The following is a 13363-nucleotide window of genomic DNA, read 5'->3' on the forward strand; positions in this document are numbered from 1 at the left end:
AGTCCAGTTAGGAACATATGGTCACCAGGTCTGATTGCAACCTCAAGTAAGAATAAGCAAGGAGGCAGGTATCGGTTGCTTCCCTTATGGGGGTGAGGTATTGCTCAGGTTGGGGGTGGGGTTCGGTCATGTTTGCTTCCCAGTGGCTGTGACTGGGTGTTCCAATGTTGTACCCGAGAAGCCTGGGTTGGTAAAAGGTTAAGATTAGAAGATATTTTCACACATACATTACACTTTAAATTGACATCTAAACTCCACAATTGCGTTTTGCTTCCTTGAACGTGCAGGGGTTTAACTCCCTGATGAAAAGGAGAAGCGTGAACACTAAACTAGTTCAGCTGGGAGCGGACATAGTCCTACTCCAGGAGACCCATCTCCTCAAGGATTGCTGCAGATTTCACTCTCTCTGGTTCCCTCATCAATTCTTGGTTTCTGCACCCGAAAAGAAGGCAGGGGTGCCATTTTTGAGCAAAAAAACTGTGGTATTCACATCAGCAGGCGTTATCCGGGACTCCCACGGAAGGTTTGTTAGTATGAATATTGAATGTGACCCTAACCAACGACAGGACCAATTCTATGCAACTCTATTCCCAGAGAAAGCACACTTTCAAGTGGGAGATCTAATTTTAGGAGGGGGACTGGAACGTGGTTATGGATGAGAGCCTAGATAGAACAGCACAAACTCACATCAATGGAACATGTCGTTCTGCTTCCCTTTCTCAGGCCGTGGTCGACTTACAATTTTGGGCATAGAGAGGCACTCAAATCCCACCTAAAGAGAGTTTGCATATTTCTTGCACGCAGATCACACATACTCTAGGCTAGACTTCCTGACTGCTTGCTCCCTCATTTACCAGGTTTCAGAATCGGAAATCTATTTGGCCTCAGTTTCAGATCAGTTCCCCATCAGGTTAGAACTACGATGGGACTCTTAACACCCACAAGCTTTTCCTATGGTAGACTAATGACACTTTACTGAAGGGCCCGGTTTATCATGAAGGGCTCTCTACCAGAATCACCCAATATTTTCAAGAAAATGTTAGGAATGATACACCTATGGAGTTGATGTTGGAGGCGTTCAAATCTACAATCAGGAAGAAATTAATTAGCTAAACCTCACAGAGGAGAAGAGTGTTGCTTGCACACCAGGTGGAGATCGAGGACAGGATTAGGGCTCTTGAAAATCAATACAAACTGCATCAGGCTAGGCAAACACACAGGCAACTACAAACTGCCAGGTCAGAGCTAAAGGCCTTATGGGCGGCTAAATCAAATGCTGCGTACAGAACACCATTATTTTAACACGTCCAACATGGCCTCACGCCAGCTTGCATGTAAACTGAAGGCCGAGTGGTCTACGAAACACTATAGCAGCTCTTCACGATTGAAAGTGAGTCTCACATAGCACTGAGCCGGAGAAGTTGCACATTTTATCTCATTTTTACGGGGAGCTATTTTAAGCCGAAACGCTAGATGGGGATCTGGAGGAGAGTTATTTTTATTTTATTTCTTTTTTTTACAAGAATTAACCCTTCCTAGGGTGTCAGAGATAGAGGCCTCGATCACCTCGGAAGAAGTCTTGCGGTTTATCAAGGAGTTACTGTTACGCTCACCTGGTATCCACGGGGACGCCACCCAGCCCTGGTTGGATGATTTTCACTCTCGAACCCTCTACTGGTCCCTTGGTAAGGCCTCTGGTTAAAGATGGGTCTGCAATATAGGAGAGCTGGATTCAATATCAGATTGTCTTTATGTTTTCCCACCTCCCTTGGCCACAACTCCTCCCCCTTGGGCCCTCTCCTCACCTTAATATTGTAAACGGTGGATTCTCCTTCCTGCTCCTCGTGGCAGGGGTGCGTAGCTGTGGGGGGCGAGCAGCGACCAAGTTACTTCACTGGTGCAAGCCCCACTGTGGGAATCCAGGCCTGATGCGACTCCGTAGGTTTGCTGCTTTACAGTTTTTATACGCAGTTCTTATGTTCCTCTTAGTTCGAATAATAATGTCTTGCTTCTTTCCAATAATAATGTCTTGCTTCTTTCCAATAATAATGCCTTGCTTCTTTCCTTTTAGGTAAGGAAAGGTATTTTGGTGTTGTCATGCAGTTTGAAGATGAGCATGGGCCGGTAGGCGAAAGCGCGGTGTGCGTGATGCTGTCCGGTGAGTAATGCGCGATGCGCGGCGCTGTTTTGCCTTTTATATTGCTAACCTGCGTCTTTTCTCTCCTTGCAGGTTGCCGAGCACCGTCATGTTCCAGCAATGATACTGACCAGGAGAGGACTACCCAGGTAGTCTTTTGTGTGGCTTTCTTCATTCGGGAGGAAACATGAGTAAACGCTTACTAATGCTGTCTTTCTTTCTCCTCTTTCCAGGTTATGGTATTCCAGGATGCATGCGGTGCCGGATGATGGAGTTCGTACCTTCAGGTGAGTGGAAATGAAGTCGGCGATGGATTGAAGACAGGATACTGTTGCAGGTAAATTTTGTAGTGTTCTTTCTCTCTCTGCAGGTCCTTGGTGTCAAGTAAGCTGGCATCAAAGAACTGTACACGGTGAGGGTTACACTGCCCACAGCAGAATAACGCAAAGCATGTTCTGCTGTTTGGGTACGGTTTAAATAGTCTCAGGTAAAGTAGTCCAGGTAAAATAGTCCCAGGCCTGCCACACCCAAAGTAGTCCAGGTAAAGTAGTCCCAGGCCTGCCACACCCAAAGTAGTCCAGGTAAATTAGTCCCAGGCCTGCCACACCCAAGGGACTAGACTGCATAGCTCAGTTCCTTGTAACTGAGCTATGTGTGTGCCTCCATGTTGGCTGAACCCGCCGCCCCCCCCCCTAAGTTAAATAGTCCCAAGTAAATAGTCCCATTCTAATGTTGGTCTTCATGATGGTTATGAGCCAAGAGTCTTGGATGAGGTTTTAAGGCCTTTGACCTGGCCCTAACTGGAAGGATGACTTGCCACTGAGGGCCATGGGCAAGGGTCATTACCCTCAAACAAAATGGCAGTTCCAATGTCCTCTCAGCAGCTTTTTATAAAAAATTACCATCCCTCCTAGCCCAGCACCTTACCAATTAGTTTAAAAGTTTCGTATTAAAGGGGTCAGTCACTCCATTCATGGTGAGGCAACCAAATTCCTTCTGTTAAAACCTAAACCGGACCCCATGCTTGCACATCATATAGGCCCATTACAGTGCTTAATTACAATGCTAGAATGTATTCCAAAGTGCTAGTGAATCAACTGGCTGGGGTCCTACCCGCCACCGCGATTCATCTGGACCAGACCGGACTTATTTCGGTTAGACAAACGCATTATAACATCCGCAGGGCCAGTGACAGACTGGGCGGGAAAGCATTACTCTTCTCTGGCAGTACTATCGATCGGTGCAGTGGAAGCGTTTGATAGAGTTAACTGGTCATATATCCATATACTCCTGATGGGCTATAGTTTCGGAACTAACCATTAAAATGGTGCTAGCCAACTATGCCTTTTGTCAGATCTAGTGCCCGCTTATAAGGGGCACCCGTCAAGGCTGCCTCTCGTTTCCTCTGGTATTCGCTTTAGTTTTGTAACCAATAGCCCCCAGAGTCATTACCCTTGAACACATTAGTGGAATTGAAAGAGCTTGGACACTATAAAATAGCAGATGAAATTTTATTCTTTATGAATCCATGCTGGTCATTGCCAAACAGTTTCTTTGCTATAACTTTTCCGCAAGGTGTCAGGCTTTAAGATAAAATACCCAATTTTAAACATTACAGCCCCAGAACAAGTAGTAAATACCCTGAAATCACAATATAATTTTCAATGGTGTCAGGATTCTTTAGAATATTTAGGGATCTTAATGACCACAATACACCACTTCTATCAGTGGAATATCCCATTGCTCTGTATACATTTGATGGGGAACCTTGAAAGCTGGTCCCGACAAGAGATCTCTTGGGTGGGGAGAATTACAGCTGTGAAAATGTCTCTCTTCCCCATGTTACTTCACATGTTGTTGGCCCTCCCAGTGGTTATCCCAAGAAAAGTCTTACTTGACCAGCAAACCCATATTCTCACAATTATATGGGCCAAGGAAACACCACAGATCTCTTAGCACAATGTTAGCATTGAAAATGAACGGTGGGCTGTGGTTCCCGAACCTTGAATGTGGTTACTACGCTACTCAGCTGGCCCAGTTTCTGGCGCAGTCTACACCAGGAGATGCGAAACAATTGGCTGCCATAAAGAAGGCAAGTAGAGGCGCTGAATTGCATGATTGGTGCTGGATTTCCCAGAGAGCCAGAAACAACACCCACACAGTTCTACCAGCTACTAAAGCCTCGATTTCCAGCTGGGATAGGGATATCAAGTAGTATGGGATGACTACATACCCTTGCCTGTCACCCCGGTGTTCTATAATGCTGCCTTTCCCCCGGGTATACACTCATGGTCCCTCCAGAGGTGGGCTGATGGAGGAATACACCAGCTTGGTCAATTATTCGCCAATGGTCGGGCCCTGTCCTTCCAGGAATGCAAACAATCATTTTTGATTCCTTGATCTAGCTAGCTTGTCATAAATCCAGTCAAGGCACTGGTTAGTGGATCACAAATTGGCAAAAGGGGGAAAACAAGGATACTAAAAAGTTCGAGGACTTGTTTATTGGGGGGCCACCGGGGAAGAATGTTTCCACACTTTATATGATCCTTAATGGGCAACACTTCACATACACACATCACTACATGGCAAAATGGGAGACGGATATTGGGGACCAGATTGATGAATTATCCTGGTACAATATTTGGACTAGAGCTACTAAAGAAAATAGCTATAAGATTATAGGCCACTGGTATCTCACCCCAGAGAAGCTGGCTACATCATATGAATCCCATGATTCCCTCTGACTGCTGGCGATGTGGGCAGGTCACAAGCTCCCTGTTTCACATTTGGTGGCCCTGTTCACTTATCCAGCAATATTGGAAGGCGGTCATCTCACACATTAAGATTACCGGGTCGACCTCCCGCTGGATCCCCTCATCGTTTTACTGGGCAATTCAAATCCAGGAGGTTCTTACAAACCTGTCTCCCATTTCTTGGTGGCTGCCAGGTTTACCCTGGCCCATAATTGGAAGGGAAAGGTGCCCACGGATCTGCATGAATGGTGAACTTGGATATGGTTCAGTCTGGCCTGTCAGGCTAGAAAAATGAATACCTCTACTGTGTGACCGCAAACGTATTTTGATGGCCGTGGGCCAACCGTCTCATGCACCATATGACAGAATATAGGTTTCCGAGTTTGCCAATGAAGGGCCATTTTGATGTAACAAGAATCACCATTTTATTTTCTAACCATTGCTCATTGCTTTCTGTTCTTATTGCTTCGCAGTACATTTTCTGCTTACACTGCTCGATTGTAAAACATTTTTGTCTGCACGTAAAAGGACAAGGCCGCAGGGCCGCGAGGATAACAAGAGTTCGTTGAAACAACATAGGCAGCACCAGGAAGAATGCCCGGCTCCCTCCCGAATGTAACCTTGAAGCAGAGCTGCAGGGCATTTAATCATTTCGCAGCTGCCAGCCAGTCTCGTTATATGGTAGAATATGTTAGAATAAAGAAGCTAAAGGCTTGAATTATGCTCTTCTTAAGGCTCCCCTTTGCTGAGCACTGTTAGAGCGTGTTGGCTCCCAGGACACGAATAGGACCTCATAGATAGCAAGGTCTGGAATGCAACTCTTCCCCCGTATGTAGCTCGCTTCCAAGAACAGAAGCGCTGTGTTCCGTTCAACAACTGAAAGATGCCTCCGCACTCACAAATTGCAAATTGTTACTAGAATAGATATTTGAAGGTGTCATAGCTTTCGAGAGTGTCCATCATCACACCAAGTTCAAAGAAACCAAATAAAGGGGGGGCTGTTAAACATGTCGTAGCCGATTGTTTGATATGCATTTTGTATATATGTAACTGATGTACGTAATTCACTCTCTTGCGTCCCTCGAGGTATAGAGATGCACGTCGCGGGGCGTGAGACCAAGTTGGCCAACTGAGACTTTTGCTTTGCAATAAACCCTAGCTTTGGGAATACAACCTCGTGTCTGGCGTATCTAGCGTGTGGTGACTCGCCTTGTTTCCATAGACCTAAGGGACCCCTAGGGGCCCCTTTCAGGCCATGGATGTGATTGATGCAGCCAAAAAGAATGAACTGCCTAAAGGAACCTGCCTATCCTTTAGTCATTTTGCTGAACACATATTATATCCAGATATCCATCATAAACCCCAGGAGATACAAGCCTTTACAATGTTGTGAGACAGCATCTTACCCCCTTTTTTTTGGTTGACATTTTCCCTTCCCAGCATAACGGTTATAATTGTTATAAATGTAACAGACAGAATACAAGTGAGCTTATTTTATAGCATTGTATGGTTGCATTGGGACTTACAGTCTGCGATGTTCACTGTACTATGTTTAAACTTTAATAAAATGTGATTATAAAAGTTATTTCTATTCTGGTTGAGCCCTTGTTTTACCATTATTTTTGTTTTCTTTGAATTAGCAAGAGGTTGTTTTCCTCTGAATACTCATAGTGCACATAAGCTACGCTGGAGTCCAATCGTAGCACGGTCCATAATACTGGTATAATTCGAATAAGAGCCAGCACAGAGGTCTGCCTCCGGTGCTTGGAGAACAATTATTAAATGTTTGTAGTGTCTCATTTAAATCAGACATACAAATTACAAAGCACATGGTTAGTATTAATAGAGAGTAAACACTCCTGATTCAACCAAAATATGAAGGAGGAGAGCCTGCATATTTAAGAGCTCGCTCAATCTCAGAGCTGTCAACAGCCTACGGCTGCCATCAGCGAACTACTCTATTAAACTCCCTATCTCACCTAATCACACTGCCACAGTACATCTCATTTACAGGCCCCCTGGCCCTACCTCCTCATTCATGGAGGATATCTCATCTATCCTAGCAACTAGCACCAAGCCCAATTCCCAAATCATTATAGTGGGCAACCTCAATTTAGGTTACCTGGACATGCATGATGCCAAAGCCATTGACTTAGCAAGTGTTCTGGACGACTTCAGCCTTATCCAACATATTAGTGAGCATACCCATATCAAGGGTCGCACTCTTGACTGGGTCGCAGACAAACTGTGCGCTTAACGTAACCTCTGTGTCCCCTTGCGCTTGGTCTGACCATCACAAAATATTATTTTCCATTAACTCTAGTCCACCTACAAATAAACCCACCCTTGCACCTCCCACCCACACAACAAGAAGGATTACGGCTGAGAAATTACTCCCACTTATCCTCCCTCTACTGAACACGGCGTCTTCCACTTGCTCGGACCCCACAGTTCTAGTAGATACCTACAACCGCGCCATGTTAAAAGCTCTCAACACCGTTGCCCCCCTCAAATTGCACAAACAAAGATTTCACCTCCACCTCAATTCCTGATTCACCCCTCACTTACGTGACCTGCGTAAAGAAGAAAAGCAAAGGCTCATTGGAAAAGCTCACCTTCTGTAGTTAACAAAAATAACCTTAACACAGCCTCCCTTACCTACAAAGAAGCCATCCTACCTGCAAAAAAAAGAAGTGTACAACTAAAGGATCATACAAGCCCAATCAAATAAGGAACTCTTCAAGATCCTCAAGGAACTAGAGTCTTCAGTTGCCCCCCGACACTGAGTGGGGCTCCAACATTCAAAAGGCACTGCTAAATAAAATTGCCTTGCTCCAAGCTAAAATTAATACTAAAAAAACTACCTTTCTGATTCAACGGGTAACCCTCCCTCCCGTCTTACAAAACCCCCTCACCTAAACACTCCTTCAAACCTTTTAGCTTCACACCCCTTACCAATAAGGAAGTCGAAAATATTATCTTCAAGCTCAAGCCTTCCAATTGCCATGGTGACGCCTGCCCTGCACCAGTCAAAGGAAGCTGCACATGATCTCGCCCCATTCATTAATGCCTCCTTCAAATCAGGCACTGTACCTGACAACCTCAAGGATGCGTGGGTCATCCCTTTAATCAAAAAACCTAATCTCGATCCCAGTAACCCTTCCAACTACAGGCCCAACACCACTGTGCCATACATACTTAAAATTCAGGATCGAGCGGCCTATCTCCAAATCCGGGACTACCTCGAAACCAACAATCTATTAGGGCTTCGACAATCCGGTTTCTGTCCAAGACACGGCACGGAGACAGCCTTAATTGATTTGAAAACCCAAATCGAGGACCTGAAAGACAAGGGCAAACAGGCGCTCCTGCTCCTCCTTGATCTTTCACCAGCCTTTGATTTGTTTGATCATAAAATCCTTTGCCACCGCCTCAAGATTGCTGCTCACTTCTCGGACACAGCCACATCCTGGATCAGCTCTTTCCTGGCAAGTAGAAGCATGAGGGTCTTCTCCTCCTTAGCTGCAGCCGATCCAGCACAGTACCCGTGCAGAGTCCTCGAAGGATCTTGTGCATCTCCCACACTTTACAATGCGTTTACTAAACCGCTCTTTGATATACTTGACTATCTGGGTGTCTCCTACACTAATTATGCGGACGATACTCATACTATGCGGACAGCGCCCAGTGTCATCATGGTAGAGATTAGTCAGATATTCATGCCCATCACTGGCGACTATGTAACCGATGCCAAAGCACTCAATGCAGTCTACACGGTCATCCAGGCCTGGATGGCACATCATGGGCTCTGCCTTAATGATGAAAAAACAGTTACTGATTCTAGGCTCTGACTCTAAACTCACTAAACTTGACCCCAAATACAAATCCTTTGACGGGAATGACATCAAAAGTCTCCAACGTCACTAAAACACTTGGAATCTACTTGGACTCTACTCTGTCCCTCAATAGACAAACCAATGCAGTAGTCTCAGCGTCATCTTCTACCTGTAAACTGATCACAGTGTGCCGCCCCTTTTTGACAACGGGAAACTGCCTGATCCTCGCCAGCACCCTCATGTCCAAAATGGACTATTGCAACGCCTTCTACCTAGGGACTAGTCAAAAAACCTTGACAAACTCCAGGTCTCTCAGAACAACGCCATCAGGGCAGCTCTCAACGCACCCAGGCGTTCTCACATCTCCAACACTAGACCCAACTTGCACTGGCTTCCCATCACTCATCGCATATAGCTCAAAGCTCTCGTTCTAACCCACAAAGGCCAGAATTATGCAGCCCCTGCCTACTTATCCACACGCTTTACTCAACATACAGCAACCAGACCCTTGAGATCTGTTCAGGCACACACAGTCTATTCCCACCTTCAAGCTACAGACAGCCGGTAGCTCGAGTTTCCCTGTCCTTGCGGCTAAGCACTGGAACACCCTACCCAATGCTCTCAGAAATATTCCATATAGCCACTCCTTCAAAACTAAAACCAAACTGTGGCTACATGAACGGGATGCTCTGGCCACCTCTCCATAATCCATACAGCTGTTAATCCTCTCACCTGCGAACTGGCTGTTCGATGCTTATTGTCTGCTTTACTGCATACCTAGGTCCTCTCCGCTCTTCTCTATTCAATGTCATTAAATGTTTGTATATATGTGTAAATTGTATCTACTGCTGTAACATGTAACTGCCTTTCTAAATATGCGCCCAGATGCCCCGGGGGAAGGTGCGCACTACAAATAAAATACATACAAAATACAAATACAAATCTGGACTGAGGTGTTACTATACAATTTCTTTATCAAACTAAGCTCATTTTTCCAATTAATACTAGAAACTCAAGCATTACTGTGTCAAATGCCCCATTGTAATCGATAAAGCAAATGTACAATTTGAAGTTCCTATCTAACAAAGCTGAACAAATAAGAAAGAGCAGAGACCAAATATTATGCATAGTGCTCACTCAGTTGTGAAACCCTGTTTGATGTTTGCTAATTAAATTCTTCTAATTTTTCCATGCTCCCATTTTTCCTAAAACAAAATACAAAAAAAAAAAAAATTTGCGACCAAATCAATCATCGCAAGTAGCCGGTAATTGGGAGGGCTATCTCACAATCCTTTTTTGAATACGGGGATAAGTATTGACTTTTCCAACTATCTGGAATAACACCAGAAAGCATAATGTTACAAAAAAAAAAAGCTTATGCGTATAACAAGCCCAGAAAAACTGACAATATTTGGGATAGCATTCGGCCCTGGAGCGCAAGAAGATTTTAATTTGGCCATTTTCACAATAACCTCATGAATAGTGCAAAGGCCAAAATCAGGCTTATAATTATTATTATTATTCCTATTCACTGAAACTAGCCCAGTGTCATCATGGTAGAGATTAGTCAGATATTCATGCCATAATTCAACTGAGATAAGATTAATCTCAATCTTGGCACTGCTTCCTTTTGTGAGTTTGTTGTAGACCCAACAATGAAGACAATCTGCCACTGTGCATTTTGAAACAAATGTTTATGGGTTCTAAGCCAATTTTCATATTTCGTTGTATAGTTTGGCACCTGTGATGTATGTACCCTCCACTACATTGAAGACATTCTGTTTAATTTTCTTCAAATTTGCCTTAAGTTCCCATGTTTTGAAGCAATAGCAGCATCATATGTAACCCCTGCCTTAACTTCAGAGCAATCTACCCGTTTCTGCATGTAAAAAAATGGATTCAATGCATCCATAATTCCTTCTTGATGAACTTTTCCCCCCCAATTGTCACCATAACTACATCAAGTGATCAGTTCCTCAGTAAATTTGCTGATGTTGGCTCCATTCCAATAAATTCGGTTTCCTCCTAGACCAATGGAAAAATCTCCCATTAGGTAATTAGGAAAGGTCTTCACATTAAATTGTATAACGCATTTTAAAATCATGTGATCACTTAGATCAATTGAGTGTTGCTTGCACAGCAGGTGGAGATAGAGGACAGGATTAGGGCTCTTGAAAATAAACACAAACTGCATCAGGCTACGCAAACACACAGGCAACTAAAAACTACCAGGTCAGACCTAAAGGCCTTATGGGCGGCTAAAATTGTCAATCAAATGCTGCGTACAGAACACCATTATTTTAACACGTCCAACACGGCCTCACGCCAGCTGGCATATAAACTGATGGTCGAGTGGTCTACAAACACTATAGCAGCTCTTCAGGATTGAGAGTGAGTCTCGGATATCACTGAGCTGGAGAAGTTGCACATTTTCTCAATTTTACACAGAGTTTTTTCTTTTTTTTTTTTTTTTACAAGAATCAACCCTTCCTAAGGTGTCAGAGCTAGATGCCTCGATCACCTCGGAAGAAGTCTTGCGGTTTATCAAGGCGTTACCCTCGAACAAAATTGCAGTATTGATGTCTTCTCAGCAGCCTTTTATAAACAATTATCATCCCTCCTAGCCCGGCACCTTACCAATTAGTTTAAAAGTTTCATATTAAAGGGGTCAGTCACTCCATTCATGGGGACGCAACCAAATTCCTTCCGTTAAAACCTAAAACTGACCCCAAATGACGATCACAAATTCTTTAATAATTTCTCCAAGCACTCGGTTTAAAAAAAATCTATCCAGGAGTAGGTTTTTCCTGTTTGTCCAAGTGTAACTACAGGTGTCAGTATGCAAACTAGAGACTTAGTTGCTCCAAGCCAAAGCTCTGCAATAAAACAGCCCATCAATCATTTATAACACTGTGGCCCTCATTATGAGAGTCAGTATAAGCTTTACCAAGGTGCAAATGTGAAAGCGACAATTCATAGTTATTTGAGTAATTATTACAATCATTAAATCCATTTATAGCACAAGGCGTATTAAAATTACCCACCACAGCACATTTAAAATCGAGGGCATACCAGCAGCCATTCAGCTAAATTAAAATGACTCGATTCTGTAAAAAGGCCTCCACACGGTTCATACAGTTTAACTAAGAATGGTTCAAAAGAAAAACCGTTCTAAGGAGGCAAAATTGCTGAGAGTACATTATCATTAGTTGATTTAGGCAAAAATTCCACCAGTTTGATGCCATTTCAAGCCCCACTTGCCAACCCCCCCAAATGATTTGACCATAGATCTCTTTTTTACAGGCCTCTGTAGCTCACTATACCTAGCAAGAAAAAAAGCCTTCATAAGCCATGTTTCCTGCAACGTGAAAACCTCAGCCTTTGCCAAGCAATTTAAACCCATTGGCTTGTCGTGCCATTGAATGTGTAGAATCCTCTAGTGTCCACGAGAATACTCCATTCAGGAGTTCTACTCTTAAGCCACAGTTAATCAGAGTGACTTTGCAAATTTGACTGCTTGCACACCCGGGGTGCTACATCAGACCAGCGCACAAGAGACCAATTTGAAGCACTATAAATAGAAAGTAGGTCCACAAATACAATGTTTGTTAGTGCTGGAACATAATTGCGGCACATAATGTAATGAGCGCAGCACATTTGATCGATTTAAAAAAGGACTCGACCCTGCAGGAAAAAGCTCTGTCACTAACTTCACAGCTGCGCTTAGGATTTGCACCCTAATGAACCATGACATTTTCCTCAAGATTCAACATTAAACACACTTATTTCCACAATATGATTCAGGATTAACAACATGAAAATGTTGTTCGTCATTTGTAGCCGGAAGCGAACAATCTGCAACGTGCGACTTAGTGGGCATACCCATCTCAGAAAGCAAAAGCTGCTGCAACGACCGACTACCAAAGGTAGACTTTGCATCATCTTGTTTAGCTTTCTCTTTACAAAATATGTACCCAGGTCCAAACATTGGTACATATTTGCAGTGTAGATACAGGCAATGTTAGACGATGTAATCGCTTGAGATATTGTGTTTTTTCATGCACCATTTCTTCTCTTGTTGTGTAGCTTTCTTTGGTTCCTTCTTATTTCTTTTGCAAACACTTTCGCTTACCATAGGAGAAAGTCACTGATTCCTCCACCCTACTTTTTTTCATTATTTGAAGTGAATTGGCTCGTCACAGGTTGCTGTGACTACTCGGTGACAGTCGCGACCTCGTTACTATTCGGTTCATGTGCAACATTACCCAAAGGTAGTTGAAAGTGACGTCATGGTTGAAGTAGAGGGAACATGTGCAGCATTAACAAAAGATTCCATTGTTTCAGTACTTTTGAAAACTATTTTAGCAATCATTTCTCAGAGTTTCCTCTGTTCCCTTGACATTTGTGTTCAGCGCGTATACAAAGTTTTAGTAATTAGTTTGTAGCTATTTTCTCTAAATCCGGTGACTTTGACCATTCAAAACCAATAATGTTGGAAGTAGGAACAGCGCTCTGAATCGTGGAACTAGGGAGTGGTTACCCAAATGAATCAGTCAGGAAGCTATAGCACAAATTAAGTAAAGAGTTGTCAAGGGGAGGGAGTAACGAGTAATCAGTTTGTGAGGATAACAAAACAG

General features: G+C 43.6%; 1 protein-coding gene across 11 annotated transcripts in view; it reads right to left on the reverse strand.

Annotated features, from left to right (window-relative positions):
• The window catches only part of SGIP1 (SH3GL interacting endocytic adaptor 1), a 1655639-nt gene that overhangs the window by 1056975 nt on the left and 585301 nt on the right, over window positions 1-13363 (reverse strand). The window lies entirely within an intron of this gene.

Source organism: Ambystoma mexicanum, chromosome 1q (assembly GCF_040938575.1).
Source record: "Ambystoma mexicanum isolate Mex_15411 chromosome 1q, UKY_AmexF1_1, whole genome shotgun sequence".
NCBI lineage: Eukaryota > Metazoa > Chordata > Amphibia > Caudata > Ambystomatidae > Ambystoma > Ambystoma mexicanum.